The following is a 27,566-nucleotide window of genomic DNA, read 5'->3' on the forward strand; positions in this document are numbered from 1 at the left end:
GTGGTGAAAGTAAATAGCTGCATTACCCTAAGTGCCTCATAATCATCCATAATTATGAAGAACAGCCATTATTACGATTATTATTACTATTAGACCTGTTAGACATAATACTGGCTTCAGAAGGCTTTGAATTAGGCCTTAAAGTGTCCCACACTAATATTGCACTGGTCTATGATTTCCATCTGTATTTTCTGATGCTTCCTCTACTTGTGCTTTACCATAATTTAAAATGCAGCTATTCCAGTGGAAGGAATTTCGTCTCTCATTTTCAAACTCTGCTTTTGCTCAATCACTAACAGAATTTTATTGTGTCTTAGTTTGGTTTTTCATTTCCATAGTGTTTGCAACAGTCTGCATATATGACTCTGACAGATATAAACAGTTTCTATAAGAGCAAAGATTTCTCCCTAACATCATTACGCTAATGCTTTGTGAGCATAGCACCTATGGGAATTTCATGTTGTCAAGGTTTTTTCTAAAAGGCATGTGTTATGCCATTGTATAATATACACTGTCTCTGCTGCAACATTAAACCAAGGGAGAGGAGAAAATTTAATCCAACTTGCAGAGCAATTATTCAGAACTAAATAGAGCAGTCACTTGCAGTAGAGATAACAGCAAAACAAAACTCTGGTACAAACCAAATTCCTGACATTTTATTTCACTTCCTACCTCTTTTTTTTTTTTTTTTAATCGCTATGTACTTCTGATTGGAGTAAATTGGGTCAGACTGTCCTTTTCTGTCTACAGAATCTGTTTTTTTGGGTTTTTTTTTTGCTTGTTTTTTGTTGTTTTTTAATTATTATTATATTTATTATTATTGTTATGACAGATTTTCCCAAACAGCATTAAATGACTTTCTGTTATGGACTGGGAAATTCTAAATTACATCCCTAGGTACAATTTTCCTTGCATACAACTGCCCACACTCCCAGTCCTCTTGTGAGTGGACCACACGTTACATGTCAGCTACTCCTCCGAAAAGAATTCCATGATTTAAAACGCAGACTCTCATCTATTATGCAAAATCCATGATTACAATGCAAGTTGCTGGCTTCCTAAGAGCGTAGTCCAGCTCTTTCATAATGGAGACTGGATGTCATTGAGTATTTTATAGTGAATGTAAGCACTTTAATAAGAAAGTGATTGATTTTGCAGCTGGCACGAGATTCTAATGATTTAAAATAATGTATTGATTTTTTTTTATTTATTTTATTTTTTAAATTAAAGCCATCTTTCCATTCATAATGGAAGGTCCTGCCCTTCTTGAGATTTATCACCATAGACCTCGGACGAAGCCTGCAATTTTGCTCTACACAGTGAACATAAAGGAAGAAACAAACAATTAAGATAGATGCCTGTTTTATTTTATTTATTTAAACTTTGTTAGTATTAGATTTTTATGTAGACAGAGAAGTGTGAGCAAGAAAATCTGGGAAATTATATGGGAAGAGAAGAACCAAAAGAAGTGGAAGCCTTGACTCTATATCCTGCTTTACCCAGGGTAGTCCTTCAGGATCGAGACTTCAGGCTTTCAGCTGCCTGCCCTCAGCTGTGAATGCCTGATTGGAAAGGTAAGACTCAAGGCATATACCTAAAAAAAAATGTCACTCTGTGCCAGTGACCTGGCTCTGTACTTGAAAGCACAAGAAAAAAGGAGGCAGTGCACTGAATTACAGGTGACTTGTCTCATCACAAACGTAGACTTGATCCCTTTAAGGTAAGTTTGCCATTGCTGTGGCAAACTTACGCTGCTTTTAGGGTTTTCTCTGGGCTAATGGGATCACACGTGCAAGGTCTGAGGCTTTTGATCCAGAATAATCCACAAGAATATGGTGTCCCTTTGCCTCTCTTCATTGCTTTTGTTGATGTACAGCATTGTTTTTGTATTTTCTTAAGCCAATATTTGTAATTATTGTTGAATTTATTATTGCTTATTTTACTAGTTTATAACACCTTCTGCCTAGCAAAAGTAACTTTAATTTAATATATATTTAAATTTTAAAAATCCCCATGAATTAACATGTCATCCCCAACAAGTGCCGGTACTAAAGCCATCACTAACTTGTCACTAGCTGATGATTAAAGCAAGTGGCAGAACAATAATCTACCTAAAGCCACGCAGCAGCAAAAGCTGCATGTACAATATGCAGAGGAGCCTTGTTCCTCCTTGCAAGCAGTATCGCGTTGAGTCCAGCAGACAGGAGACCAACTGTGGGAAGAGGAGTGTGTCTTTCTGGCTCAGTAACAGTGGTTTTGAATTTGTCCAGCCTATTTATGTTATGATGATGTTTTTCTCAGTCTGAATGCTGGTATAACTAACTACAGTTACTTTGCACCTGTCACCTGATATAATCTGTGCCCAATGCTAAAAGCACCTGGGCTTAAATATTCCAGAGCAGAGTGCATGGGCCAGATTTTCCTGGTGGTGTAAAGTAGCTCCACTGAGGAAGGGAATAAATAAAAGCCAATCACTGGACAAGAGTGGTGGAGTCTCGGGGTACCCTGAAGTTGTTTCTGTTCCAGTTGTATTCACAGTCACAGCTGTACCAGCAACACACAGAGGTCTCCTATTTAGCTTTCTACCTGCCTCTAATTTTAAGGCCTGATCCAGTGATCACTAAAGCCAATGGAAATCTTTCAGTTGAGTGAGATTTTGAACTTGCTATATTGTTGCTAATTAGAAACACTCAACCTGTGCTCTATGGGCCTTGTGCAGTTTGCTAGGATAATTTATATATGCCATGGCGTGCCCCGAGCCTCCCTCTTCCCCTGGGAAAACATTGCCTCCCCATCATGTGATGATGATTTGGAAAGATTGCAGATCAGGCAGGCTGGATTGCTGGAGAAGAAGACATCCCTGCCTGTCTCCCTGCTCTTTCAGGGATGTCTCAGGAACCAACAGGCTCCTACCTGTATGCTGCTACTCTACAACGTGTGCAGAGTCAGTCACATAAACACAAGCATATTAAAACTGTGCATGTAGCAGCAAGCCCACAGGAGCCCCACGAATAGCCTCTGCTCCACAGAACAAGGTATGTTCTCCTCTTGGCTGGAAGCACTGGGTCCCACATGATCACAATCATAATATCATGTACCCAGACCGTGCAGACGGCGTGCTGGGTTAGTCTGCGGTCAGGGAAAGGAGGTGTGTAGTTTTTGCTGCTCCTGCTGTAACCGACTTTCCATTCTTTCATAATGTAAAATTCTCCCTGGGTTGCAGCCCAAGCCTTTCAGTAGGCAAAACCACTTGCTGAATGTCATGAAGAAAGCAAGTTGCTATGCTAAAATGCTGGCAGGAGTTCAAACCCAGCAGAAAGTTTAGAGCAGTATGAAAACACAACACAGAAAAGTCGTGTGAACAGCACCTTTTGTCTGCTGCAAATACCCAGTGTGCGTTTGGGTGACTTTTTCTATTATACAACAGTGGTTTTGCTTTTGTTTTTGTTTTGTCAAAAAAAGAAAGAAAGCGAAAGAGCATTTTCTTAAAGGGAGACCACCTGGAATGAACATAGCCACGGTTGTTAGCTTTGGCAGTAATTAAGAGGGGGCAGTTATTCATCAGCATAGTCTTGTTGGCAGTCTCTGCTCAGTGCCTATTGCTCTGGTGTTCATAATCACTGACCGAGGACACAGAGCAAGAAAATGAAGGGTTTGAATGGGTTTGGAAGGCAGTGACCCATTGTTCAGCTGTCTCTGGAGTGACTCTTTCTTACAAAGATACGCTGAGTCTGCTTAACCCTGCAAAGTGCGGATTACTGATACGTGCAACAAATTAGGGGTATTAGCCCACTTAAATTAATCTGAGCAGTGCTAATGTGCATAGACTGCTTCTGAGGCTTGGCTAAGAAGCTCAGAGCGAGCTCCTCAGTTTTATGCAGCGCAGACATACTTTCACAGGGCTGCGTGGGACTTCATCACTGTCACACACTGAGCACTTCTTCTGTCTCCCAGTGCTAACACTTGCTGTCTTGTGCCAACACTATCTAGTCCCTCTATAAAAACACTTGGTTGCACATTTTGTAGCTTCTGTAAGCCATGTTCTTGGCTTAGTCTCCTGAGGCTGCAGTCTTCCCTGTCTCTCTCCTGACATGTCAACCTCCTGTTGGTTTTTATTTCTTCACTTCCCTGCAATGCCTCCTCCCTGCTCCTTCATGCTAAGGAGTCAATAGAGCATTAGTTTCATTCTTTTTTATTCTGTTTTACAGATCGTGAAACCTAAAGGCTCTCAATTCAAACTCTCTTCCTGACTCCCCCGTTCCATACTCACACTGTTTTGACTCCATTTGCCTCAGTTATATGTCTCATGCACTTTCTTCCCCTGTATTTGAGTTTCAGTTTGACCCCAGCTCCCCCTCTTCTTTTCCTGCTCCCTTGCATATTTTCCTTCATGTTTTCAGGTCAAAAAATACCCGTATCAAACCTTCAAGTTCTGGCCAGCCTAGCAGTTATCACAAAACAGAACATTTATTTGACCTTGAATTGCTGTGATGTTTAAGGGTTGTTGTTCTGTGGTTTTTTTTTTTGGTAGTGGTGTTTTTTTTTTTTATTTGTTTATGGTTTTTTTTTTAAAGAGCTTTCTCTTTTTACAGGGGATGTGTTGCTAACCAGAGAGACAACAGTCAGTCCCTGGGTGTCTGTCAAGGTGGATGGCATTGCAAGTAACTGTTTGCCAGTAGTCACCCCGATACTGAACATGGTTATCCTCGGATGTGCAGCTGTAGGTTTGTGTACCCAGTAAATACACATTTCTTTCTGTGACTCACATTCTTTTGCCATGGTTGGCAAAAGGACCCTTGCTTCTCACTTCCCTTCCTTCCTTCTCCTATGAAGTATCTTGCAGATAGGTGGCAAAGTTTTAGTGGTGTTTTAATGGAAACGAGATAACCAGTCCATGTAATGGGCAGTTAACTGGCAGATTCCCTTTTCTTAAAAGTACTAAGTTTAATGTGTTGAAGCTCACAAGTATAATTAGCTAAAGGCTTAAGATACTACTCTCTGAACTTAATTGAATTTAATTTACAGTCTGAACAATTACATTTACATGTTCAAGCAAATGTTTGCCTTTATTTTAAAGTCTTCATCTCTTCTTATCTTCCAGGCCTTAGTGAGGCAAAAGTTCACTCATTAAGCTTTGTGGTGCTAGGACTTCTGACTTTATTTGGCTTGGAAACCAAATTTGTGCAACGTGATCCCTGAACATATTGTAGAAGGATTTAAGCTCTTCTAATGGGAAAAAAATGTTATCAGCTTTTAAAATGTATGTGCTTAAGCCTTAAAGGAATGCTGTGTAGTATTAGCACAGCAACCTGCAAGTTCACGAGAAAAAAACTTCTTACAGTAATTAAGCTGTGGACTGTTTTTGAAAGAGGTAGAGTGTTTTGTTTTGTTTTGTTTTTAATTTCAGCAGAATTTCTAAGCTTATTGCTACAGGTCACTTTGTTGCTTTAAAGTATGTTCATTTTACTCTCTCACTGTAGGACTTTGTTGAAAGAGTTTGTAAATTATATCTGCATAAGCCACAGGACAGTTTGTTTTTCTATGGCATCTTCTAATACGCAGGTATCACAGTTAGCCAAGAACATCGTGCTTACAGATCTGAGCAACTTGGGCAGAAATCCTCCTTCACCAGCCAAAAGTCATGAAACCAAAGGCAGAAATCAGCATGAGGAGACCAGGCACCTCAGACTGATGGCAGAGTTAATCTTCAGAGCCCATTAAGGTAAATAAGGGCTTCTTCTGTTCTGTTCTGGACTTGGAGAGAAAATTCAGTAACAGTTGGGGCCTTTCTCTGAAATGACAAGAAGCCAACTATTCATCAGAATATGAAGTGTTGGAAAGCCATGGATGGCAATATCCTGTAGCAGCAGGTGCAGGGGCTGGTTAGCCCGAGTGGGGGAAGATGTAAAAGGTGAGAAAAATATCAACCTGTGAGCAGCAGAATGCTCCCAGGGCAGGCTGTGGAGAAGGGCGCTCTGAACAGATTCTCCACTGTCCTCCTGCCACTCCTATATCAATATTTTTGGAGAGAAACTGCTTCTTGAGAAAACCAATTAGAGAGAACTGAGTGCAAAAGCAACACTGTTCTGCAGTTACAGGCTGTGTGATGGCAACCAGAAGACAGGTTTTACTTGCGGATATTCCTATTTGGTCCTGCTTTGGCAAACAGCAGAAAATTGTGGCCTAAGCAGAACAGTAAAGACTATATTCTGACTCTGACTTTTTCTCTCACCAAAGCAGTAAATGGAATCTTACAGCAAACAGGCTCCCAGATGCCCCAGCTCACGTGGCCTTCTTTCTTACTAGCTGAGAAGGGTCTCTGTTCTCTTCCTCAGTGTCACATGCGGAGAAATCAATAAGCAAGTTCCTGATTTCAAATTTGGTAGTGGTCAGAAGCCCCAAGCAGGAATCACTGAAGTGTAAAACCAGTCGGTCTACAATGCACTTAGTGTTTGCCTCCAGTAATCTTAGGGCAAGGTAAAAGTAAGGCATTAGGTTTGAAGGAGTATCTTTGATTGGTTCTGTGCTGCAGCACATCTGGAAGCATGCCCGATGCCTTCGGACTGGCCAGGCTGAGGGCAGCTGGCACAGTGCCTGCAGCAGCAGCATTGCAAGGGCACCTCCAGGAGCAGGCACTGGTGGGTAATGGTGGTAAGTTCGTTTAAAATTTAGTCTGGTTATGTCTGCGAGACCTGCAGGAATGTTTAATGTTGCCTGGGTGTAAGCCTGGAGCAAACCCACTCTGTCTTACTTAGTTAAATTTGCCAAGTCCGGGTCCAAACAGAAGTCTGTTTTGTTTGTGATGGGTGAGGGTGCTCTGAGTCCTCTCAGTGTCCATGGGATTCATTTGGCTGTATCAATGACCCGCCAGGCCTGCAAATGTTTGTACATTAAGTTGTCTCCTTTTAACACTACACCTGTGTGAAAACTGACTGGGGAGCTGCTAACAGACTCTCACTCTGTGGTTCCACAAAGCCCGTGCCATAAAAGCTGTTGTCTTTTATTACACTAACCATCAGCATCAACATATACAAAGGTGCTCATTTTAATTTGACAGCTCTTTCCAAATAGGTGTGCATGGGAAAAGGTCTGATTCACTGTGTGGGGTCGGCTGTGACATTGGCCTTTTGGGAAACCATTTGGCTTCTGGACCCTTGTGCAGCTGTTATCCTGCAGGCGCTGGTCTGGTGGTGTGGGAGCCCCACTGCCCCCTCTTGCAGTCACAGTGCTGCGTGGTGGAATTTGCTCTGGGCTTTGTAAAACCCTCCTGTGGGTTATACGGGTCTTACCTGCTTCCTCTCTCTCCTCTTGTTTCAAAGCCAGGAGAATGCTCACAAGGTTTTCCAGCCCCAAGGTTATCAAGTTTTCCAGCCCCATCAGAATGACAGGGAAACACACTGGCACAGTGTGATCAGTCCCAAACACACGCCGCACTCTGGGATGTCAAGGAGAGCTGCTTGGGTGCAAGGAGTAAGGATAGATCCCTCGCTTCTGCTTTTCTCTCACACCCACACACCCGCTCATGTACATAAGGACGAAACTCTGATCCCATGCCTGTGGCTACCCTGCTTCCTCTCAAATCACACCACCCACAATGTAAGCAGGCTTTAAAACTTGGCATTGAGAAAAACAGAAGTAGATTTCCCTGCTGGTAAATTAATCTGCCAAGGCAGACCCATCCCTTATAACATGAAACTTTAACAAGCTCTTGCATTGAGATGCCCTAATTTGAACAAGGAAAAGTTTGCAGAGAACTGAAACCTGACTTTTCGCTTGGAGATAAGACTATATACATCTCTGCCTACAAGCCCACGGGTATTTAAAAAAACCCACAAAACAAAACAGAATGTCTTTACATATTTAAATGAATTAAAATGATCTGCTCTAGATGAAATATTCAATTCAATTCCTTAACTGAGTTTCGAAGGAGTGAGTTCCACTACAAAAGAAACTTATTAAAGAATAATGAAGACTGTCAAAAACCATATGCTTAAAAGCTAGTAAATAACAAAGTAAGGCTTTTAGTCATCTTGACTGGACAAGGTGAGGTCAGAAAGAAACAACAACACATCCGGCACCATGGCAATGGACTTTTCATGCTTCTTGTCTTTAGCAACTGCTTTTTTAGAGAAGTCTTGCTTTTCCTTGGTCATATATTCTGTTCTGTTAATCATTGTCTTTACTCTGACCTTCTGATGCAGAAATTGTCTTTCATGCAATATTTTACTTGACGTGGTATCTCTCTTTTTTCTTTGTTTTTCTTTTTTTTAACTGAAGCTATAGTTCCCTCATTTGGAAGTACAGACAGCAGAATGAAAGAATAACATATTTTAAGCCACTAGTGAAATATTTTCTCAAACAATGCAATTTTGGATAGGTCCTGGGGCTGTCGTTAATTTCTTGACATCCATTTATACTGAATCAGTTAATAAGTCAGATCCGATGTCATGTAAAACATTTTTCCATGTTTATTTTCTTTGCATTAATGGCTATATTGTAATTGTACACAATGCCCTGAGCAAAATTTAATTCACTGGCACTGATTTACATCTGTAGAACATGTTCTGATGGGGATAGCTGTTGAAAAAAATTATGTTTAAAACATGCACAGCTGTAAAGAACTGATTGGTTGACATTTAGTTTTTTCTGTGTGGGAATGAATCATTTGTTAATTATTTTAGTTTTGTTGTTTTTCATTCCTTAGCATATTCTCTTTTCTTCTTTATAAGTAGGCAAATGATCAATGGTGATCAGGTGCTGTTCCATCTTAAATGCTGTTTGACAGCCTTAGGGTTAACAGAAATCTCATTGCAAAATGTTCATAAACTTATGGTGACAAGAGCAGAGACTTGCAGTACTGTGCTCATTCATGTAACAATGCATCTGAAATTGAACTTAGAAGACAATGGTATCTCAACAATCAGCAGTGCATATGTTACACATTTTTCAAGTAAAGCAAATGGTTTTCCAGTGTGATCTTGATGTGTAAATAAGGTAATTCATGAAGACATTAGTGCAATTTTATAGAACACAAATCTCCCCCTCCAAAATCTTAGCAAGGAAAGTCAAAGTGTATTTTGTTATTTTTAATGGCAATGGCACTAAAAAACAAAAAAGCTTAAGTTACTGAAGAAGGCTTTGATGGCCAGAATACACTGGAGGGATGATAAGGAAATGCTTTTAATAAAATGCAATGCTTATTCCTGTCCCTGGGACTAACATGGTGGTGTAGTTTTGCAGCTTGTAACATCCATTTCTGCCTCTCTCTTCTTCCAACTCTTTTACAGCAGCCAAATAAATAACAAAATATTCTTATCCTCACCTTAATATAAAAACTCTAAACCTGTAAACAATGTATCATTCATAATAAGAAGGCATTCTAAAACTAAAAAGTTTTGTCTGAGTATAACTCTGACACAGCTGAAGAAGATTTTTGACATAAATCTCATGCATAAGAAAAAAAAAAAGAAAAAAAGAAAAAAAATAAAACGTTTAACATAGGCCATCTGCAATTTCTGTGCCAGTAGTGAGTTACATAATTGTTTTGAAAATATACACCATTCATTTTATGTGAAGATTTATATAACCCAAAAAAGACATCACATAAATCATTTGAACAAAAGGGACCAATCCAATTTTGGCCCCGCTGAGTGTGTGAGGCACTCATTTCCAAAATATGAAGTATATTTTAAAATAACCAAGTTAATTTCTTAAATGTTCTATCAAACTGATGTACAGTTGCATACTTAGAGTGACAGAAGCGTTTAACTTTGCTTTCCAGTTGTCTTACCCTGAAAGCCTATGAGGCCTCCTGCTATAAGAAATAAAATAATATTTTTAAAAAGTTTAGAAAAAGGGAAAAAAAGGAAAAAAATAAGGCAGGGAGGAACAGAAGATTGGAGAAGATGGGAACAAGAAAATAAGGAGGAAAGGAAGTAAAGAAAGAATGGAGGGACACATATGGGCAAAACTTGTGACTCCATACCGAGAAAAGTAACTCATACTATCATTTTCAAACAAGGATTCCTAAATTTTATTGTACATAATTATCTCTTCTTGCAAATTTAAGCCTCAAAACTAATTGTTAGGCATCACAGGTAGCATTTACAAAGCATGTGCAATGATCTATAATGTCTACTTAGTCTGTGGCACTGAAAAGTCAAACTGTGAGTGTGAAGTAGGACACTCATTTAATGTCTCATGACTACAGTTTAATCACCCTTTGTTGATAGTCTAGTGGTAGCTACCTTGCCTGCTATAATTTTATTTGTCTCAAATTTTTGCACTGAAAGGCTAACAGAAATTTATTCAAATTTTCTTTGTTTTCCCCAAAGATAATTACTATTTCTAGTAGAATTTGTGCTCTTTAGCACTGGACATAATCAAGATTAAAAAAAAAAAAACACCTTTGGTGCTGTTTTTGAGATTGATTGATTTATTTATTTATTTTGCATTTCAAATCAGAAGAATAAAAAAATGTTCTGCAAATCAGAATTCCAAAACAATTGTTTGTACTCTGAAAAATATACAATTTTAACTTCTTTAATATTCTTTGAATATATTTAGTTAGTTTATGGTGTCATAGTATGGCATATCATCCTTTCTGTTATTTTAAAGATAAATGAGAGCTGTACTCGCATTGATTATGTTTATACAACTTTTCTAGATTAGAACCTCCTGTTTATCCTATAGTGAAATGGCTTACAAAAAAAGAGTTGCATTTAGAGACTAAGGCAAATATTACACAAATCGGGGTTCTCATTATATTTTCAATATAATTTTGTTACGTATTTTAACATTGATAAAAATATTGTTCATCTAATTCATGCCTTGAATAACTTCTCTGCTAAAGTAGTGTGTTGCAATGAAACATTAAGTATCAAATAATTCCATTACAACACGTGTTCTTGAAAACATTAGGCATTTCAATTAAAACCAATTAATGGCTGTTTATATTTATTTTAAAAATTATGTGAAATGAAGACTTTTGATATGTTTACACATGATGTACCATAGTTCTAAACTGCTGCTGCTAACATTTCATGCAGAATTGTAAATAAATAAAAATGAAGCCAAGGGAAAACTATGTGGAACCCATGCTGACCTGACACTGAAGTTTGCACATTGATAAAAGTGATGGTAGCTATCAAATTAGTGCTTGGTCATTCACTCTGTTTGCATGTATGCATAAGTTGCTTCAAGATCTTGGCCTTTTCAATGTATAATACAAGTTAAGACACCCGTGTATACAAAACTGTGATCAGTATTAAAAAGAAGCAATAAAATGGAAATCACATTTGGTAGAACTCTGGAGCAAGCTTAGCTTAGAGGTAAGCAGCAGCCATTAAGTGACGAAGAGTCCTCATGAAACCTCAGTCCAAACTGAAATGAAATCTTGAGTAAGTTCTGAAGTTTCTAGTTTTTTTAACATTCAGACTTGCTGGCGAAGTGCAGATGGTAAGCACACCATCAGGTTGTGAAGAGGGCTGTTCCTGCAGTATTGATGACTGCAGCTAGAGAGGGAAACGTTTTCATGCAATATTCTTATCAGTTTTGCAAACTCAGAAACAAACACACTGACAAAATTTGAGCCTGATATGCCTGCACAGATAATAGAAGCCTCAGTAGCTGAAAGACACATTATCTACAGCTTGGCAAAAATAAGACACTTTCCAGGCCACAGGATCTCTAAATATTCATTTGTTATTTGTTTCTTCTTTTACTGCACTGCTGTAGATCATTTCTCTTGTTCTGTCTCACATTGTTCTTGGTTAGTGGCACTTGCCTGAAATTAGTTTCTAATTGGGATAAATGAACTGCATGTATTCATGGGGCCTGGGCAGTTGTTTTTGGCTTCCAGCAAAAAGCAGTGAACAAGCAGAATCTGGTGGCTGCTGACAGCTGTTTCTCATAGGCTCATGTTATCAGGGCAAACACATGTAAACGATATGAATAAATAACATGCAAATGTTTATAAATTGAGTGAATTTAACTTTATCAGATTATCCCCAAGCTAGTTTTAGACTGAATTTAGTGACACAAAATCCTTTAGCAAGTACCACAGAACAATGCTTCCTATTAGCACAGTGAAAGGTATAATGCTTTATTTTTTTAGTCAACTTTCCACTTGATGCCTACAGTGCAATAACTTATAGCTCATGACAAAGCAAGGGCAGCATGCATTGTGCACCAGCCATCCCCAGGTGCGTACCAGGGGAAGCAGTTCACCATCCTCCTGCCAACAAGCTCATCAAACCCACAACATTCAGAGGCATGTCCTTATTTTCTAGCCAAAAACATTTCTGTGTTTTGGCTTTCAGATGCCAACATCTACAAAATATAGTACATAGAAATGTCTAATGTGAACTGTAAAGCAAAGTGGGTGTTGGACAATGGTTCAGTTTGCTTGGATGCCAAGAATGGATTCAGAAATTGGACACAGAATTCTTCACTCATTTTCTTTGTATTTATTACTACGTATTTATTACTTATATAGTTTATTTATATATTTATTTATTAGAAATTCATTGAAGGGAAAAAAAAAAAGAGAGAGAGAGATTCATGCAGAGTAAGTGATCTTAGTCCCCTGTGTCCTGAACAGAAATCCCTGCAAGAAGTAACCAAACATACTCAGGATCTAAGCTAATATTCCCATGGCAACTACCTCCACTGAAGTATGGTGAATGCTTACCCCTGTTATGAATAGTATCCACTCTCACCACTCTCCATCACTTTTCTGTAACATCGGTAAACACCAATCCAGTCGTTTTCCAAATTATACAATGTTCTTTTTAGACCAGGTGTTTACACTGTGACACCTTCTACTGAGCTCTAAGCTGGCAATGTATAGTGTCATTGCATAAGGATAGTCTTTTTTAACTAGAGAGTTTATTTAACAATTTCCACTTTCTGCTTCTGCTGGGGTCTGCTTTTGTCTCTATTTTATTTATGTCAAATTGCTAGTTGCCCTTCAATATGCTAAATTGCCATTTTATTGCTTCTGCTAAATATGCTTTATCCATAATCCTATAGTGGTTAAATTCATCTGTATGGTTAAAACCTTTGATTCAATTACACTCTGAATGAATATTGCATATTGAATTCTAGTCTTCTTTTTGTTTAATATGCATGAGAACTAACCATATAAGATTTTGATGTAAATCAAGAACTAAAATATTAGAGATGTATAAATATTTTTACCTCCAGAAGTCCTTGGAGATACACTAAAGAAGTAATGCTTATAGCAGAATTGAGTTAGAGTGACATTCAAAGCTGAATCCAGAACAAGTCTGAGTTTAGATGCAAAGCGACAAAACTTTCTCTAATTCCTTAGCATAAAAACATTGCATGGTCACTTTATTTTTTATTTTTTACTAAAGATTTGAATTTTGATAGTTAGCAGATATTACAGTAGCTCTTTCCACTGCATGTTAAAAATTCATTTCATTTCTAGCTAACTTTTCCTGGCCTTTCATCTTTTCTTGCTGGATCTTCATATGATGAATTTAAGAATTTGCTATAAAATAGCTTCTCCCTTTTAGACCAAGCCACCTCTTATTTTTTTTTCTTTTCTTGATCAACAGAATAGATGGAGATCCTTGTTTGTCTTGAGTGCTCTCTCTAGTTTTGAAACCAGTACAACGCATTATCTGTTCACATAATGTCTTGCCTGTAGACTAGAGCTGGGTTTGTTCTTTGTCTCCTATGAAATTAGAAGAAATGCAGATATTAACATGCTGGGCTTTTTCCTATTTTCTTTCTTCCTTCTTTCTTCTCTGGCTTGCTGTCTTTTTGACTTTACAAAATTCTGATTACACCTGCTTTGAGAATAATGGTGTCATTGGTTGTTCCGTCTGAGACGGCTTTTCCTTACCAGAAATACAGTTTGATGCTTAAATGACCTTGGGAGCGAATCACTTCTTCCCCACTGGGCCATAGATTTGGAACAAAGTAATTCTGGGGAAAAGATCTGGCAGATGACATTATTTTCCTTCTTTCTCTGGCATTCTGTCAAGGTACATTTACCTGTGATAAAAGCACCAAACGAAATTCTTTAAAAATAAATACTGGTAAAGTTTCTTTCTTTCTGTTAGGTCTCATAAGAATTATGTGCAGTGACTACTTCATGTGCTTAGACATTAAGAAATATTTTTGGTCTTCATTTCTGAGTAAAAAATTTGATTGAAAATAAATGATCCCTCTCAGAATAATCTGTATTTGAAAGCACTTGCTCAGAATGTTGTGTTTGATACTAAGAAAACCAGATCTTGGGAGAAGACCTGAGCACCTTCCACCATGTTATTTGTTATTTATTAGATAATCACTGTTTTCTTGAAAGGAACTCGTTTGTTGGCCAAATCGAGGCACAGATATGATTTCTGCACAGTACCACAGTGTATCAATGAGGAGGAGGCAATCATTGTGTTCCTGTAGAGCACCTATGAGGGCGTTCAGTTACCAAATCATGCAGGCACATCCCTCATGCCTGAAGCCCTCAGTCTGCAGTGCAAGTATCAGTGGATCCTGTCTTCTGTTTCTACATCAACTGGTAACAGCAATCCTTATAAACAATCTTGAAAAACAGATGCTCCTGAAAAGTATATGTGCTATATTAGCCACACTGAGGTCAAAATGCCATTACAGAGACTGCAGCACTTGCATATGCCCCAAAGCAGAGGTTTCACTCTGGCTAAAAAGCACCACGTAACAGAGGTAGCAGATGTTTAATAGCTGCACCATTGACAATGTGTTTAACTGTTATTAATATTTATAATTCAGTAATGATAACCATGGCTCCAAAGTGCACTAAATGCACTATCATTATTGCTTTAAGTTAAACCTTTGTCTCAGTTAATTGGCTATGTGTCCCACTTCTATGTAGCCCATATGGCAAGTCCAGGAAATAATAATATTGTTATGCTGGAAAAAATGAGTGACTGCTCTCAAGTGACGCTTTGGTCCCCAGACAATTATTGAACTGGTTTAAGCAATGGTCATGCTAAACAGCCACTCTTCAGCCTTAAGGAAAGGAGTAATTAAACATCTTCATTTAGTGAGAACCCCAGAAACAGCAGAAGCCATTGTCTGAGGCAGTGGGTAACATGGCAAAACTTGATAAAAACTGCTACCTGTGGTTTGAGAAGTTGACTGGTTAAAACTGCAGGGATAAAAGGCTGATGTGGCAATCTATGGATAGGTGTTTCAGAAGAGGAAGTGAATATAAAAAGCCATCAGAGTGAGAGTTAGTCATAGGCACAGGAAAGGAAAATGGAGAAAACATTTCTTTGTCTTGGAGCTAAGTAGAAAGATAGGTTAGGGATTTCTCTGTGGAAGAGTGGCTATTTATAGCTAGTGAGTTCCAGCAAAGAGCCTGTGTTGTGTAGCTTTTCAAAACAAGGAGGATGCACCAAAGAATATACCCAGGAAGTTTTCCTTCCTTCTATTACAAGGAGTACCTTGTAATGGAAAGCAAGGCTACTGGCATTAGGATAAGTGCTTGTGTCAAAAGGGTTAACAACCTTACAGCTTTGGTCTTATACAATGCATTTGTCTGATAGTCTATTTGTCTGATAGTCTAACTAATCAATAGCTAATGACAACAGTATTGTACTTCATGTATGTATGAAGTACTTCATAAGTACTTATGTATAAGAAAATTTTCAACATTTGTATCTTTGGTTAGGCTTCATTCCTCCCTTTCATGTAATTAGAGAAAATATTTTTATTCCTGCACAAGGTTGGATCTGACCAAAGGCAAATGAGGATCCAAATATTGGATTAGGGCTGGAAATAGCAGACTGCAATTTTGGTGATACCTACATGACATATCTAACATCCAGGTATATTCAGCTTAGAGGTGCTTCCACTCACCTCCTGGGGAGCTCAGGAGAGGAGAATGAGTCTGCTCGATTCGTCCGTGGCAGTTTTCCTTGCCAATGTCTTGTCCTGCAAAGCTTCCCAGATGTGCACTGGTCCAAGCCATCACTGAATGTCCCATAGTCTATTCCCATATCTGTTACATTTGTAAGCTAAATTAGGATGTCTTGTTTCACTGGAATCTTTTTTTTTTTTTTGGGGGGGGGGGGGGCAGGGGGCATGCTGTTGCCTTTATTCTGCATTAAAATGAATGTTAATTCTACCTCTCCCATAAAAACTGTTTCTTGGCCTTCTCAAATACTAATGACAAGATAACCTGACTGCTTTCTGATGACTGTTCCCATTATTAAATAGGTTACATGGTACCTGCTTCCTGCAGGTCTGGCTGGATGATCCCCAGATGAACTCAAAGGGTTTACAAAGCCAATTTCCCTCCTCTCTTTGCCCAGTCTGCACTCTTGTTCAAAAGATCCCCACCTTGACAAAGTGTATGTGCATGGGGAAGTTAGAGGCAATGACAGAGAGGGATGCAGAAGAGGTGGATGCAGAAGAGGTGGAGGGGCAACCCCTAGCTGTGCAGCATCTGGATCAGCCAAAAAATCCTTCTGGCCACTGGGCCAAAATATTAAGCACATTGACAATCTGGATTGAAATCACGAAGAATTGTTAAATAAATACTGTCACTTCTTTGTAATTTTCCTCCTTCATAACAAGTACTTGTAGCATTAAAAGTCAGTTAGTTATTAAATCACACTGTGCAAGGCTGTATTTCTAAATATGTGACAGCTTCACATCTAAAACCATAAAGAAGAAATGAACATCAATTGAGATATTTTTAATATTTAGATTAAAAACAAAATTCAAGGAATCAAAAAGAAAACAATAAATTAGAAAAAAAAAAAAGTTGCTAGATGAAAATCTTCCATGAAGCTGCTGCAGTCTGGAACTGTTTTTGCCTACCTCACCAGATGTCAATTTAAAATACATTCCTTGCCTCTGATCATTTCCTCTTTCTCATTTCAGTATACACAAAGAAGTCTTGCCCTGTCATTGATTGAAAAGCATCGTAGCATCATGTGCTAGGTTCATACATATATACTTTACCAATATGTTTCGAATATCAGTAGAAAATAATAACGAATCACATTTATACATGCAGATAAATGCACTGTTGCCAGGATGATCAACATTTCTTGACAAACAGAAATCCTGATTCTTGAATGTTACGTTAATAAAATGAAGAGTATAGTTGCTGATTGTTCTGACATACATTCCTCATAGTTCCAGGATCTTCTAGAAGCTGCCAGGTATTCAGGGAAATGTTTGAGTCCTAAAAGTTACATGAATTATGTATCTCTTGTATGAAATTTCAGATGATCCAATATTTGTTATACCCTATTGGCTATTCATCATTTGCTATTCATTATACTTGTATTTATAAGTTTTAGTTACCCAATCAGGGAGTGCAGACAATGCGATATGATTTGGTTGACCAGTCAAACACTTCAAATAGTGAATAGATGACACTAACAATTTGAGAACAAAAAATAGGCTGAAATCTGTTCGCATAAAACTGTTCAGTGAATACTTACAAAGAACAAATGTGTTTGTAGAAATCAGGATTGTTTCCAGAATGATTCATGAACAGCAAAACGGCCAAATTAGCAACAAACACTATTTGCAATGGATAATTCAATCAGTCAGAGATAAAATAGAATTCAGCAGATTCTCCTCTCAGGAAATGTTGAGTAGCGTTTTCCTTCTCTGCTCTACCATCAAAGCTGACTGGAAAACATGCTCTTTTCTTGCAAACTTCGGTTTATATGAGACATTAGCAATACTTTTAATCTTAACAGCATTCTGAAAAATGTTGTCCTCTCTTTCTTGAGTCCCCAGGTATTTTTAGCCACATTGATTGGCAATAAACCGAGGCATGACTGTATTTGATTAAACCTGAAAATTCATGCCTGCTTGACGTACCTAAATAATCAATCAATTTTGATACTTAACTTTAGAAAGCTGGTTTTAACTATTTTGGGAAAACCCCAGAAAGATGGTGTCAGGACTGGATCTTCTCCCCTTTCAGTGTCCTTAGGTTATCTGTTAGATCCACAGAGACCACTGAAGTTTGTGACTGCTCCTTTTCTGTTCAGGCAGTGACACTAGTGGTATCATCATGATCCAGTGGGATGACCGATGGTTGAGCTGTATCATACAGATACAAAATATTGTATGGATTTGGCAACTCTTTTTGAATAATATTCTAGTATAGGGATTGACATTCCCTACCTTTAGCTATGTAAAATATCAGGGCCCACTCCATTTAGTCATCTAGACTCTTTCAATAAAAAGAGAAAAAATCTACACCAAGTTGCCTGGGACAGATGATTGGCAGTGGAACGAGATTGGATGAACAGCCTTTTCCAGATGAAAAAGGTGAGATTCGTAGGGTGGTGTTAGAAACACCAGGTGTCCCATAAGGCCTCCCAAGGCCTCTCCAGAAATCTGTGGATCTCTCTGAGGTCCTGTGACATACGTGCCAGCTCTGCACTGGTGTTCTGCATACACCAAGCTGCATAAAATTGCAGTGGCTGTCTGTACACATTGCTCTAACTTTTAGATTACACAGAAAGAGTTTACCACTGGTATTAAATAACTACTCTCAAATCTCTGCGCTTACCTGTGATTTGAGCAGATGCTCAATACCACTTAGATGATTTTTATTTAAAACCCAAAAAGTGTCTTAGGAAATGTTAGCTCTTATATACTATACTAAGTAAGTGAGGATAATATGGAAAGATCACACATTTTCAGTTATGAGATGGTGAATTATCTTCTTTTGTTTTAATTGTATTCACACTGTTGCCTCCTTCCATGTGTGCACCACTTTGTTCACAGAGCCCAGGAATGAAGGCTAGCAGGAAAGACAGGAGAGAATGCATTTGCAACCTGTACAAGAGCTTAGGAGAGGAGCTGTGAATCACATGTATGGCCCCATCCTGACTCCCTGCCTGCTTCGTCCTCCTTGGAGAGCAAGAAAAAGAGGATGTGATACTATTTGTCTCCCACTTGACCAATACTGATAGGGATCCTCTCACACCTGATTTGTTACATATATCAAATGTTTTCCTTACCAGGTCCCCGCACCAAGCAGATATGCAAAGGCGGGAAAAGTGTCATAAAAAGCTGATGGATCAAATATTCTCTGAATTTATTCATATGCCATGTACGTTATATACTTCCATTTCCTCATAAACAACTCTATCATCACTTTTATATATGGCATCAGGCTGAAAAACCTGTATTAATTGCCCCACTTCTTAAATTGTGAGAACTGTTTCTTCTGCTACCCACAGTTTAGATACATATGATTATATGAAAAATCTGCTGTGTATTTGCAAGCGTTCTCTTTGATGTGTATAACTATGTTTGTTAAGTAACAAACCCATGAAAATAGAAGGCAACAGAATGAAGTACATCAGGACAGTACTGAAAAAAATTGTTCATTTTAGCTTACAGCACTTGTCACAATGAAATCTCAACTTGAAATTCACATTTACATTTGTTTATGTATTATTTTAATACTGGGAGGCTTTAATCTTCAGTCCTGGAAATGTGGATAAATTTAACATCAATGATTTGCTCACCTACTTTATTGTGTTTCTTCCCCTTTTTAATATATCTGCAGTCTATATCCTAACCATGCAGCTATCTTTCCTCTCTCTCTCTCTCTCTCTTTTTAAACAGGAACATGTTGCTATTTTACAAGCCATAAAGGATTTTTTTTTCCAGATTAATTAAAAAAGGCTTACCAGGCTTGTACTAGAAAAAAACAGATGGGGTGGCTCTTTAAGTAGAGAGTCATTCGTTTACTTCAGAGCTTGAAATGAGTGGGGCTACTCAAGTGAGTCAAGTTACGTAAGTAAAGAATGGTTTGGACAATAAAATAGACTATTACAGCTAATCAAATGTTAATACTTGGAGTCCAAGGATGACCTTAGGTTACTGAATCTGGCAAGATGCTTTTACCCACCTTGAGTTGAAAAGTGTCACAGAGGAAAGCCTGAATGTTCACTGGAGAAACTTTAAAATAGAAGCATCATAACGTCTCTGAGTCACAGAGCTTTACAGAAAGCAAAGAGGTCATAGTGTGGTCATCCCCTTGAGGAAATCTGAGTAATATAAAAATTTTCTGCCCTCTGACTTGACTTCATGGGTGGCTGAGCTATTTTACCACTCAGGAAGTCTTGAACAGAAAAAATGCTGATCAGAGAACAAAAGTTGCAGCACTGTTTTCCTTCCTCATTCAGTTTCTTTCGCATTTATTTTGATATTGGGGGTTTTAAACTGCATGGAATGACTTGGATGATAATGTTTACTGAAATATCCTGGAAAGAAACTCCTATCAGCCTTGTAAAACAGAAAAGGGTTTTGCTTTAAGAAATGTATATGAGGGAAGCAGAAGGTAAATTAAATTTTAGAGAAAGGAAAGAAAATGGGATAGCTCAGCCATATGTAGAAAGACATGAGTGCTCACAAATGTACATTCTTTGTGAGTATAAAAATAATATCTAAATATATGCAAACAGATCAACTCACGCAAACATTTGTATAGTCATATAGGGATACTAGCATAAGCATACATTTTTGCATTCCTTATACATCTTACAAAATTATATATAAACTGGCACATACCACATCATATTCATATTCATTGATCTAATTAGAAATCTTTTAGTCTAGCATCATTGTTTTTTAATCATTTCCACAGTTTATTTGTGCCAGAATATAGTGTTTCTGAGATTAATCTAGGAACAGTCTTACTGCCTGATTGGAGGCAGTATATTTCCTGAAAGAAATCACATTTGCTTTTATTTGTAGTGCTTTTTTATCTCAGTGTATTCCTAAACTTATCGACAAATTTCTTGAACTATGAAAAGCATTATAGGGATGTTTAAGAACAAAGTAAAGAACTTAGAAGTGCTAAACTCATGAAGAACTTCCTAACAAAATGCACCTACAGATACACCCAAACACCTGATTGTTTTCTGGCTCCTATTCACACATTCATATGTGCTAAAGGCAAAGTGTTGAAAAACTTGCTGAACTAGTTGCTTGGTTAGGTTTCTTCCCATCTACCCCTATACAGGTTATATCTTGCCATAAAGATAAGATTTTGTGGATTAGGACTATCTCTTCACTCTGTATTTGTATAACTATCACAGTGACTACAGCAAAACACCACAAAAAGGAAAATTCCTACTCACAAGGCCATGGTTAGAAGAATGCAAAAACTGCTGTTCTGGTTTAGGCCAATGGTCCACCTAGCTGAATATCTTGTTTCTATCAGTATTCACAAGTAAAAATCCAAGGAAGAACAAGCATACATACATAATGCTTTGCATATTCAGACTCAAACTATTTTCATTTCAAAGATTCTTCGTTTTGATTAGATTTGTCTATTTAGCAATATCCAGAGGGTGACTCTTTCAAGTATTTGTCCAGGCTCCAATTGATATCATGCTAATTTTATGCACAAGACCCTCTGGCAAGCTGTCCCATAGGTCCAGCACCTGCCACATGGAGAACCACCCTTTGAAATTTATTCTGAACACGGCCCCTATGCATGCACATGATGGTTACATTTCTTGTTTTTGGCAAAGAAAGTGAGCTGTCAGTCATCACATCACTCATAATTATACGGAGCTCTATGAAATCCTCCCTAAGTTTCTCTTCTGACTTAGAAGCTCCAGACTATGCAGTTGCTGTTTGTGCAGAAACCATTAAAAAAAAAAAAAAAGGATCAAAATAGGATCATCATCCTTGATGCCCCTCTCTGGACCTTCTCAAATTCTAATACACCTCAGAGACCATTTTATAAGTGGAGATGGGACTGTTTTCCCTCATATGCATCACTTTACATATATCTACATTGCATTTCATCTATCATTTTATTGCCCAGTCATTCAGTCTTTGTAATACTTCACAGTCTGCCCTTGTCCTGCAAGTCTGAATAACATTGTATCATCAGCATATTTTCTTACCTTACTGACTACTCTCTTTTTCAGGTCATTTTTGACATTTCTGTCTGAGGCAGTGCTGGCTTAACCAGCTTGTACCTGCTGCACACCCTCAGCATGGCTGGGATAGTTCTCCATGACCTGGACTGGGGTAGCACAGTGAACTGGATCAGGCAAGTGACCTGCAGGTTTTCTTTCTGGGCTATTTTTAAACAGAGAGGCAGAAATAGAATAAACTGATACTGCCAGACATAGAAGCATTTTCTTCCACTGCCCTAGTGGTAAGGTGAATGAGCAAGCTTAACCTTGAAATCATCAGCTTACAATGACTGCAAAACTCACATGTTTAAAACGTCACGGCCACTGTATGTAATGCCCTTAGCTGATGAATAAAGCAAAGGATAGGGAAAAGAGGCACAGGTATGTAAGTTCCACTTCTGTGTGGTGATTCTGTGTGGGTTTGCAAAGCCTTTTTCTGTGTTAATTGTGAGAGATAAAATAGAATAGCTTACAAAAGAGGACATGGAGGAGGTAAAAAGGAAAGAGGTAAAAACAAGAGGAAGACTAAGTGAGGAAGAAAGTGCAGTGAACATACTAGGGGGATGTCAATCTACTAAACCTTACCACCTTGCTATACCTTTATTTCTGTCTTCACCATCATGTGCCTGAGAATATATCCCATTGGACAGAGATACTCTAGAAGGTTGTGTTTTTTTTTTCAGTTAGTTGTGGCAGTTGCCAAAGAACCCTTTCATCCATCAGGGGAAGTGTGGGAGTGCCTTGGAAGTTGCTTCATCAGCATCCTAACTGAAGAGTAGAGAGCACCTCATCTAAGTGAAAATGGAAATGAAGACTGAATTATTTTTGCAGCTGTATTGACTATCCCAAACTTAAGGTACTCCATACTTGGATTAAAAATTTTCATGTGTGTGTCATAAGAGATTGCAGCTAAAACATAGGCAGGACGTCTTATGGACTCTGTATGGATATTATACTTGTGATCTTAAGAGGAAGAAGATGGAAGAAATGTGGATCCGAATGAGTATGTTTTGGAGTAGGTCTCTAAGCTTCAATCAGTAGACAACTATACCTAGGCTCATCACTCCAAACTCCATTTAGCCAGCAAAGGCAGATATTTTTAGGAAGTAATTCACACAAAAGTAATTCACAAAACCTCTTTTGCATGTCCCTATTAGAATAGATTGTGCCTTTGATTCCAATGGCAGTATTGATTACATCACCATTGACTGTAAAAAAAGCTTAGGACAGTTAGTTCAGGAGTAGACATCTTGTTTGTAGAGCCCCAGTTTATGTCCTTTATGTCTTGCTTGTGTCTAGAAATAGTTAAGTAATTTGTGAGTTGGCATCTCATGCATTGGTTCTGAAGGGCTTAGTCCCTTTGGTTGAACTTTTCAGCACTTTCTGTCCCCATAAGACTCCTTAAATAATTTCATTCATCCTAGGACATCTAAGATAGACATCACGGATAGTATCTTCAATTTTTCTTATCACATTTGTCACAATAAATTTGCTGAAAAATCTGTTCAGCATTTCCAGTATGAGCTATTTACATGCTCGTAGCTTAAAAAAAAAATAATCTACTTCAAATTGTCTACAGCAATCTCATCTGCAGCTGTTTACCCATGGTTATTTAGTTATTTGAGTGGCAGAGTCGTTTAAAAACAGTGACCAGAACTGTTTAATAATAAAGAAAAAGATAGTTGGTTGTTTTTTTTTTTACATTTCTTTCCCTTATTCAAAAACAATTAAGTGAATGCTTCAGAAAGTTATGAAATATTGAAAATAAAGTGCGAGAATGGAAAATATTATACACAATCAATTATAGTTATCGCCGTTGCCATGATTGGGATTTACAACACGCATCTCTCCTTGCAGTAAAAAAGACATAAAACAGGACATGAAATTAGTTGAACAGCAATACCTTTTTCTCTATGTTTTCCTGAGTACCAGACTTCTAAAAATTCCCTAACTATGACCAGTTTCCCCCTGCATCACAATCACATTAGGAGTAGCTTTTATGTTCCAATATGAGAGGCATTAGACAGCAAAACTATGTGAAAATACAAGGTTAGCTAGCCTTCCTTAAGGCAAGTAAATGAAGTCAAATAGGATGCTGAAAAGTGGGACAACCTTAAAACAGTGGGACATCTGGCTAGCCTATCTGAGATGGAATTGAGCAGCTGCTGAACTGTCACAGGAATGCTCCACAAAGGCGCACAGGAATTGCTGTTCCAGTTCAAACTAATGGTACCAGTACCAGATGCTTCAGAGGAAGACGTAAAACTCCCATAATAGGCAATTATACAACAACATGTTGGTGAGGGAAGTTTCTCCTTTAAGACCCAGACATTTAGTACATGATTTATAGCCTGAAGAATGTGGGTTGATTTATGTCCTGGAGAAACCACAGTTATCCTTATAATTCATATAACGTCTAACCCTTTCTTTTGAAACATCTACATTCTTTGTCTCAGTTACATGTTATGGTAGTTGTGTATTATTAGGAACCAAATATGAAGAAATACTGCAACCAACTGAAATGCAGGGAAGAATGCAGAGGGAAAAGGCAGTTGGTGATGTAAATTAGAATATGGCCAAGAGGCCAGGCATAATCTTAAAAAATAAATAAATAAAAATAAAAATTTTCACTTCTAACCACATGACAGCACTAGGAATGGCAAAAACATAGCCAACAAAGCACAGGTTGGAGGCATCCAGGTGTGAGGCTGCGTGGATGGAGGGAGATAGGGAAGAGCACTGCCAGTTGCCTGAATGTGGCCCCCTGTGCTTCCTTGTGTCAGAGCTGCTAACAGCCACTCTGCCAGAGAGGAGAAGCACCAACAGCGAGGCTCTCTAATCCGGTTTCCTTAGGCACTGAAATGTGGCCTCAAGAGGAGCATGTCTTAAGTCCCGTCCTTCTCAGATACCTAGATTGCTTACTCTCATCACACAGTACATAGTCCGGTATTATCTTTGGGCAGCTTGAAGTTCAAATTTTGACCAGGCTGTTGAACTGGTTCTGAGAGCTGTTAAATGATAGACTAAGCCAGTAGATTTGTGTCATTGAGATGGCTTCTCTAAAGAGGGCATTAAATCCCCATTGGTCAGGGTTGCTACAGTAGACTGAGCAATTTTTTTCTCTCTCAGAGCATGAGCATGTACTCTAAACTATTTATGTTAAGAAAATGCATGCCAGGATCTGAATGCTTGCTAGGGGTATGACATGACAGGCACACATGCTACAGCTGTGTACATCCTGCTGCTGCCAGAGACTGTATTTCATTTTGCACTGCTTAAAGGAGTAGTTTAAATTTTATGGCAACCCACAAAGTGCATCAGCATATAAACACATTCTCATCTGAGAAAGGGGTTTTGGTCCATGCTACCATTTTCGAGCCAGCAAAAAATGGTAATAAACAAATGGAAGAAGTTCATTTAAACATGAGCAGACTAAATAGTTAAGTCACCCAAACATTTCTCAGATTATAAAACTGTGAGGAACTACTGTGTTAATCTAATCCAATCTTTCTGAAAGACAACCTATTGTGAGTTACAGATTGCCAGAGACAGAGATTCCACCATTATCCTTGTTAAATATTTCCCGAGGTTAATCATTTTCCTTATAAAACTACTGCCTGTATATTTGATTTTTTTTTCAGCTTCAGTGTCCATCTACATCATCTTGTTATGTCTTTGTCTGTTGGACTGAAGAACCCATAATTATCAAATATATTCTCTCCATGGAGATACCTATAAACTGTGACTATGTCATCTCTTAACCTTTCTTTTGATAAACTAAACAGATTGAACCCATTAAGTTTACAAGCAGTATTTTCTTGTCTTTTTACCATCCCTGTACTTCTTCCCCAGATTACCCCTTTCTCCTCACCAGTTAACAAATGTCTTTGTAAAATGGCAAACCCCAAAACTGGATCCATTAATCCAGTCACAGCCATACAGATACAAAATATAAAGATATAACAGCCCAACTCCTCTACACTCTTCCAAGACTCACAAAAGCCATATTTGTTCAGTTATGAGACCGTTTACATTTTGAGACCTACCAGTTAGCGAGTTCTAATAAACTCAATGTGTGCTGTGTTGACTTTTAGTCATTACAGTTCCTTAAAGAAAATGTTTGCTGGGCAATCAGATGAATGCCTGACATAAATCTATGTATATTGTATCAATGCTATTTACCTTTATTAATCCAGTTTGTAATCCCATCAGAGAAAGACATCTGCTTGGTTTGACAAGAACTATTTTCATAAACTCATGTTGATTGACATTTAATATATTATGCTCTTTTGGAAATTGCAGTATCCCAGTTGATAACATTTCATGAGGAATTATTCCATCAACTGCTGAAAGACTATATTCTGCCCCTGTGGAAATTCTGTGGGTCATTTTGTATTAAGTAGATTCTAACTTATATTAAACCTATTTCAAACTTTTGTCATATACTATAAAGCAGCCATCACTGCAAAGAGGCTGCCTTATACAAGTGAAACGGCTGTGGTAAGAGTGTAAACACTTCACTACAAATTAAACTAAGCAGGTAGTCATATTTAAGCCTTAGGCTTCCAGAAAATCAATCTTCCCATGTGAGAAAAACTCACTGATCTATAGCCTACATGAGTGTGTTTATTTAAAAAATACATTACATTTATTATGATAACATAGGTCAGTATATAAAAAGATGCATTAAACCCAAACCACTTAGATTTCTGCAAAGCCCATGTACCAATGATAATACCATACTAGTAGACAAAGAAAATTCTCGTCATTTATTACAAAACAGTTTACCCTCTTAAAGGCAACAGAAATAAAAATCTGTATTCCAGAAGTGAACTGCAATGGACAGAAGAATAATAACATGAAATGTAATCAAAATGCCCAAAGTTCACATAGAATAGGTCTGAAAACCAGTAGTGGGCTCTAGGGTCCTACAACATAGACCATATAATCAAATTAAAAATAAACTGAGGGAAAGTTACTACCTAGGCTTTCCTGGTAGTCTGTAATCCTACGATTAGGTCAATGAGAGTATTGCAGTTTAGAGCACTGTGGCATCTTGTCTTTAATTTATCCATCCAGGCTTGTTATATACACAAAGCATTGGGATAGATAAGCCTGTAAGAAGTTTTACCTAAGACAGCAAACTGAATTTTCTTGAACAGGATAGTAAGAAATTACAATAAAATCATTCATTCCTCATCCTTCTTCCTTGATCTCTGGGGCCTGGACACCCGTTTCTCCCATTGCTACCTTTCTTCCATGGAGACAGATCTTTTTTTTTGAAACCCAACTAGAGAAGAAAAAGGTGTTATCCCTCACCCCTATTTCCAGAGCTTCCAAGGGCTGGAACAGAATTAGGGGATCTGGGTTTGATTCCAGTCTGTGTCTAAAGAATCTGAACTTCCATCCAACTCCCTAATACACCATAGTCAATAGGAAGAGATGTAAGGATGTTATGAAGTATTGTTCTCATTTCCATGTGCTGAAGTTCTTCCACTATATGTGACCCATTTAAACAATGAAATAGAAAAGAGAGCAATGGCTCTAAATCCCAGGGCTTAAATCACTCACAAGGATGTCTAATAATAAAACGTTTTATTAAATGAGACACTCTCCTACCCCAACCTCTGT

At 38.0% G+C, this 27,566-nt stretch overlaps 1 long non-coding RNA gene across 4 annotated transcripts; it reads left to right on the forward strand.

Moving 5' to 3' along the window:
- Window positions 1-27,566, forward strand: LOC308190183. Of its 4 annotated transcripts, XR_013946981.1 has the most exons (6): window positions 1-1,574; window positions 4,593-4,720; window positions 5,563-5,722; window positions 6,533-6,651; window positions 21,945-22,073; window positions 22,623-27,566. It is a non-coding gene; the product is annotated as an uncharacterized lncRNA (long non-coding RNA). The 4 variants fall into 4 exon arrangements; XR_013946979.1 differs by having other exon boundaries at window positions 4,593-4,724; window positions 5,563-6,651; XR_013946980.1 differs by having other exon boundaries at window positions 5,563-6,651.

Source organism: Anser brachyrhynchus (genome assembly GCF_964034855.1).
Source record: "Anser brachyrhynchus genome assembly, chromosome: 2".
NCBI lineage: Eukaryota > Metazoa > Chordata > Aves > Anseriformes > Anatidae > Anser > Anser brachyrhynchus.